Here is a 6,201-nt window from a genome sequence, read left to right as displayed (position 1 = left end):
GCAAGTAAAACACACAGTGGTGACCACAGAGCGGACTCCTTTCCCATTTATACTCTCCAAGCTTTCTGGGCTCCCTACACCAAACTAAGTGTCTGAGAACAATTTCAACAAAGCTCAACTTCAGAAGTTTTGAAAAGTGTCTGTTCCAAGCCTCCGCTAAGCATAAAAAGCCATTTTCTCTATAGTGTTTCCACTAGGAAGCTTTAAAAGGTTGTCCACTCTGTTTCTGAAGTGCTCTGAGTGAGAAAGGAAGTGCCTTACTTCCCAGGTCATGTGACTAGGAAGTGACCACTTCACACATGTTCACAAAAAGTTAGTGAGCAAAGAGACTCCAGAATGGGCCACTGATGGTTATGGATGAGGTATAGCTCAGTGAAAAGGAGAGGGGAGAGGGATCGAGAAGGAGGAGGCAGGAAAGAGAAAAAGAGGAAGAGACAGCAGGGAGGGAAGAGGATGAGGGAAGGATGATTGCTATGGAGCAACAGCATCTCAGATAAACGTTAAGAGCTTTGATTGACTTTGCCATTTCTGAAGAGTCCTGCCAAAAGGGATACTGGCCCCCAAGCAACCATCCATGCACCTATAGATGATCTGGGAGGGGGAGGGGGAGGTAGGGTGTGACATTTTGTTAGGACACAGGGACAGAACATAGTAGATCACACTGCACTTTAGCTGATTCCCTAGCCAGCAGGTCCCTAAGGTCTATGAAAGCCAGCCATGGGACTGTGATGAAGAACAATGGTGACAGATAAGTTATGATCCTGCCCCAGGGTTCCTAACTGGTATTTTTGCTGGCTACTCTTAAACGTGGGAAGAATTGCATTGGTCATCCTATTAGTTATTAAAGAGAGATGTCCAGCTCTGATGGGAGATGTCATTCTTTATATATGTTTCTCATACTGGTTAATGAATAAAGCACTGTTGGCGAATAGGAAAGGAAGATAGGAGGGACTAGGAGACAAGGAGGAAATAGGAGTAGGAAAGAGGGTCAAGATGGAGAGACTGGGGAGACCAGACGCCGGCCCCACTCCCCGGTAAGGAGACCACGTGAAAATACATAGAAATGGGTTAATACTTAAAACAGAGCTAGAAACTAGTACCTGGCCAACAGAATTATATCAAATACAGAGTCTCTGTGTGTTATTTGGGGCTGGCGTGGCAGCGGGACAAGACTAGGAGGCGGGCAGAAAAACCATACTCCTTACACAGCTCTATGGCAAAGCGATAATACAGAGCTTCTGTTGAGTATCCTGCCACACAGTGCCTGACTCCCGTTTTCCCTCTCCAATCATTAGAAAAGAATGAATTTCCAAAAGAGGGACATGCAGTTCATAAGCCAGGGCTCTGCTGCCTGCCATCTGTGACCACCCAGGCTTGCTGACAGAATATGCTCCATTCCTAAGACGAGCTGTAACTGCTCTGCACAGGAAACACTTGCTTCTTCTGCCTGTAGCCCACAGCCTAGGAATGAAATAGCTTTGTTGGCATGTGAGAGTTGAATTAGAAGCTTATCGTAATTTTTCATATGAGTCAATGGAACATTTCTTCCTCCAAATATTCCATTAAAAAAATGGCTTTTGATATTCCAGAAACACACATGCTGCTTCAACATATATCTATGGCAGTAAATGCAATGGTGTGGACACTGGTGTGTGTGCGCCTGTGAAGCCAGGGGTGAGCCTCAGCTACCAGTTCCCAGAAGTTTTCTACCTTATTTTTTGAGGATTCTCTCACTGAGACCTGGAACTCTCCAGGTAGGCTAATCTGGCTGCCCAGGGACCATCAGGGACTCTCCCATCTCCACCTGCCTGGCTCCAATACGCTGTTTCTTTTTTTGTTATTGCTGCTGTTGTTTTTGTTTTGTTTTGTTTTTACAACCATTGTAGGGTCAAACTCAGATATTTTACCAACAAACCCATCTTCCTGCCTGTCTGGACACTTTTAATAGCTAACTTTAGGATCTAGCTGAGTAGTAGAGCATTCACCCAACATGTGCACAAAAGGTCCTAGTTTCCATTCCTAGCACTGCAGACAAAATGAAACCATGGGCTCTCAGAAAGGGAGCAGAAGCCTGGGTGGTACGGCTGAGTTATGCAGGCCATAGGGCTGCACGGGTGCCAGGGAGCACCCTACCAGGTGAGCAACAGCCACAGTACCAGCTCTTAAATCGCTTTCACTTTCATGCATTTGTATATGGCAATGGCGAGTCTCACACTGCCTGCAACCTCAGACCTCCTTTATAAAACCTAGATAACAACTTAAGGTTTCCATTCCAGGTTGCCCCTGTTGTGAAAGCCAAGGTTTACTTTGTGGAACAGTGGGTGTCTGTTGTGCTATGGAGTCAAATGTCTAAGAAGTAGGGGACTGCCATTCCAGAGCCAGTGACCACACTGCCTTTATGTCACGGTCCTTCTCCCATTTCTTTTGCTTCTGAATTTTCAAGCCCTTTATCAGGGTAAGTCACCAGTATGGGCCCCTTGCTTCTCTTTGCAAATGGATTTCACACAGCATGCTGGAATTTCCTTTGTTTAAGATGCTTGCAAAATCTGGAATGCTCTCACTGGTTTCTTCCTGAAGTTAGGGTGTCTAGCCCAGGGCCATCACTAACAGGATGCCCAAAGGGTCTATTCAGAACCACAGTAATTTATATTTTATAAGTTAGGAGTAAATGCAAAGCATCTCTTGGTCCACGCTGGAGCAAAGTGGAGCCCAGAGTAAAGGACCCAGCCATGGCCAGAGTAGCCAGGCATATGGCAGATAATCACTGCAATTAGCTAACAATCTATGAATTAGAAAAGAGAGTTAGATGATGCTGGGGAAATAGCTAAGTTGATAAAGTACCTACAATCAAGGCATGAAGGCCTATATTTGAACTCGTGTCAGTCAGGGTGATATGCATCGGTAACCCCAGCCCGGTAGCCAGAGGGGGCAGGAATGTAAGAGGACTCCTGGACAAACCATCCTAATCAATTGGTGAATTCCAGGTTCAGTGAGAGACCCTGTTTCAAAAATTAGGGCAGAGAATGACTGAAGAAGAACCCAGTGCCAACTTTGAACACCATGTGCAAGTATACACCTACACACACACACACACACACACACACACACACACACGAATACATACATGCATCTCATTCACTCCAACACACATACATACACACAGAGAGAGAATGGACATGGGGTGTTCTGCTGAGATATGTAGTACTCCTTATCAACTATACAGGTCACTATCTGCCTCCTATCAGATCACTCACCACTCCAGGTATGGGACCTGCTGTTATGAAATGTTAGTATTGCAGGGTAATTAATTATGGCTTCTATGTTTATGTTACCACAACAAGGTATGATGCTGCTAATGACTTTTAACTTTATACAAAGTGTGACATAACTATTTTGTGTGTGCAGGAGCAGTGTATGTGTGTGGGGGGGGGTGCATGAGTAGTTTAGAGGGCAATCTTGGGTGCCATTCCTCAGGAGACATCTACCTTGGATTTTGAGATAGGGATTCTCACTAGGATCCAAGACTTACCAATTGGCTAAGCTGGCTGACCAATAAGCCTGGTAGATCTTCCTGTCACCATCTCCCCCAGGCTGTGATTACAAGCGTGCATCACCACACCTAGCTTTTTATGTGGGTGCTAGGAATGGACCTCTGTTCCTAATGATAAACTTCTACCACTGAGCTCTGCCTCCCAGCCCACATTACTATCTTTCACTTTTAGAAATCAAACCATAACGTGGACTAGAAAATAGACGTTCCAGCTCTGCTTTTACTGAATTTCCCAGGCATGCATGAAACTAAGAAATACTTCCCATGGCTATTTTGAGGAGCAAGTCCAAAAATGTCCCATGGCCCTCAGTTACCTGAGCTACTTCTGGGCTTGAACTCGGAGTCTAGGAGGTGCTGCACAGGTGACCCAGGCCATCCCAGCCCTGCCCATCACAAAGGAGAGGAGATAGGATGACAGGGACAGCTGGGAGCCAAGGTCACTGCAGGTGCAGACTCAGAACGATGCTCAACAAAGAAAATGTGTGTTTTGATTTGGGAAAGGAGAGTCTGTGAGGGACTTTGACATTCAGGGAGTACTGAGGAAACCGTTCTGAGGACTTGTCAGAAGCTGCAGCTGCAGCACCCCCTGAGGCCCTGCACTGGGCACCAGGAACCACTTTCCTGACAGAGAGACTGTTAAACACTGGGATGAGGTGCTCTGGGGGCTGCTGGGACCTCCATTCTTGGCAGGTTTGGAGATTACTAAGTAGATTCCCATCTGCTGGAATGAAAGGCACGCTGAGGAGAGCAAGCGCTGGATGGCCTTCACAGACCTGGTTCAGTGGTCTTCACACCCCTGTGGTTAGAGGAAAGGGAGCGGCAAGTGGCTCCCCACCCTTAGACATTTCCTTCCCTGTCAGAACAATAACGCTTTTCCTATCATTCTGAGGCTGCGTGTGCCCTGAAGAAATTGCTACTTTTTATTTGTTTTTCATAAAAAGTGTCCACTATGTCTGATTTTCTTTCCTTTTCTGTTTTAAAAGAAGTCCCTGCAGAGTTGTTGGAGGGTTGGGGCAAAGCCACCCCTGCAAAATCTCAGCATGAATCCTCTAAGTTTTCATTAAGGGAGGCACAAGAAGGCAGCCCGGAGTTTACACAGTCATCGGTATGCTGGTCTACCAAATTCTTAAAAAGAAAAAAAAAGAGCTCAAGCAATGGTGGATTTCTGTTTTTGACAGCAGCAACCACAGATGCTTGGTCAGTGCTGACCCACAGAATTCTGAGCTCAGGTAAAACTGCTCTTGGCCCTCAGTCAAGGTGCTTCTAAGAAAACCCACAGTTTTCTCATAAGCCTCTGGACTATAAATGTGTGGAGAGGTATCACATCAAAGGGAGTGGTTTCACACATGTTGTGGAGGAGAACATAAGACTTATGTACTTGAAAAGGTCATCTTGGGAGGAGGGCCAAGAAGGAAACAAACTAATTCTTCTGTAGACATCTCTTCCCATGAAAAAATAAAAAAGAGCCGCTTGCTTTTTCTGGTCCTCAAATTCCTCATCTATGAAATGACCATTCAAGTCTCTCCCTTACAAGGTCACTGGGAAAGTTAGTTGAGATGGTATTTGTGGGGTAAGTGATTCAGGGTACGCATCTGGTGTTACTGGTATCCTTTGCCCTTTGGGTAAGGGTACATCTGAATCTCAAACTTAAAGGAAAACCCCCGGGAACAAACTGGCAAAAAGATACCCCAAAGGGACTACTCTCGCCCGGAGCTCCCTCCCTCCCTCCTGGGCCTGTTGTACATTCCCAGACACAAAAGTTGCTGTAAGACTCATTAAAGTCATTCAATTGTTCTTTCATCCCTTACAGAAGAACTAAGGATGCCAAGGCCCAGATGTTGCCCTAGCAGTTTCTGACATCAGAGACTTCCCCATGCTCTAGAAAGAAATGACCTCTGACCCTGTCCAACTGGAAGGCCATTGGAGACTTCCTGGGCGAGGGTTGCCTAGGGTGAATTATGTTCATATCTGTTCCTTCCTCTGAGCTGTTCTGGGAATTTAGGGATTACAACCTCCTCTGTTCTGACCCAGGCATGGTCATCTGGGCCTGTATCTCGTGTCCACACCTCACCAGCATTGTGGTCCTGCACTGTTTTCAACTCCAATTCATCTCATACCAGTGGATAAGCCTAGAACTTAAGTCTTCTGTTTTTACTACTTCCCACTGATCTGGGGAGATGGCTCAGTTAGTAGAGTGTCTGATATATAAGTACAAGGACCTGAGTTCTACCCACGGCATCCACATAAAAAAGAAACAACAGCAACAAAAAGATGAGATGATGTACCTGTGATCCCAGTGGGGTTGAGGCTAGACAGAAGAGTCCATGGCGCTCACTGGACAGCACTCTAGTCTAATTGATGAGCTCAATGACTCTTACAGACTGACTTCCCCATACACATTCATACATATGTGCAACCACATGAATACACACACTCCTACTCACCGTCATAAACACACACATGTAAAACATTCCCCCACTGACTGACCTGCTCACTCTTCATCTTCAGAAAGAACCCTGATGTGAATGCATCTGACTCAGTCCTCCATACAGTCTTGAAACAAGAACCTCCAGCTGAGGAAAACTGAGAACTTGAACATGTCATATTGTCTACGATTTAATAAAGCCTGCCTGGACATCAGAATGCAAAGC

This window comes from Phodopus roborovskii, unplaced genomic scaffold (genome assembly GCF_943737965.1).
Source record: "Phodopus roborovskii unplaced genomic scaffold, PHOROB, whole genome shotgun sequence".
Lineage (NCBI taxonomy): Eukaryota > Metazoa > Chordata > Mammalia > Rodentia > Cricetidae > Phodopus > Phodopus roborovskii.
The sequence above is the reverse complement of the archived record's forward strand: the minus strand, read 5'-3'. Positions refer to the sequence as shown.